Here is a 325-nt window from a genome sequence, read left to right as displayed (position 1 = left end):
GCAGGTACATTATAAAATAACTAGTTTGTACAGGCCTGTTGTTTGAGATCTAACTATTGTTTAAACATGGAGATAATGGTGCACACTTTCAGACTGCCTCCTCTGGAAGGCATTTATAGTGATAGCACTTGTCTGAACAGGGCTGAACGATTAATTGCATTTGCGATAATATCGCGATATGATACAACGCGATTTTGTAAACGCAACGTTTGCGATTACAAGGTGGTCACGTGACGCGAGTGAACGCTGCCCTTTAACCTGTTGCGCAATGACTTTAGTCTCGAAGAGGAACAGCACGTCGGTGGTGTGGAACTATTTTGGTTTC

At 42.8% G+C, this 325-nt stretch overlaps 1 protein-coding gene across 8 annotated transcripts in view; it reads right to left on the bottom strand.

Moving 5' to 3' along the window:
- The window catches only part of dmd (dystrophin), a gene marked incomplete at its 5' end in the record, with an annotated part of 195,686 nt that overhangs the window by 148,004 nt on the left and 47,357 nt on the right, over positions 1-325 (bottom strand).

This window comes from Morone saxatilis, unplaced genomic scaffold, assembly GCF_004916995.1.
Source record: "Morone saxatilis isolate NCDOM2014 unplaced genomic scaffold, NCSU_SB_2.0 Contig6, whole genome shotgun sequence".
NCBI lineage: Eukaryota > Metazoa > Chordata > Actinopteri > Moronidae > Morone > Morone saxatilis.
The sequence above is the reverse complement of the archived record's forward strand: the minus strand, read 5'-3'. Positions and strand labels throughout refer to the sequence as shown.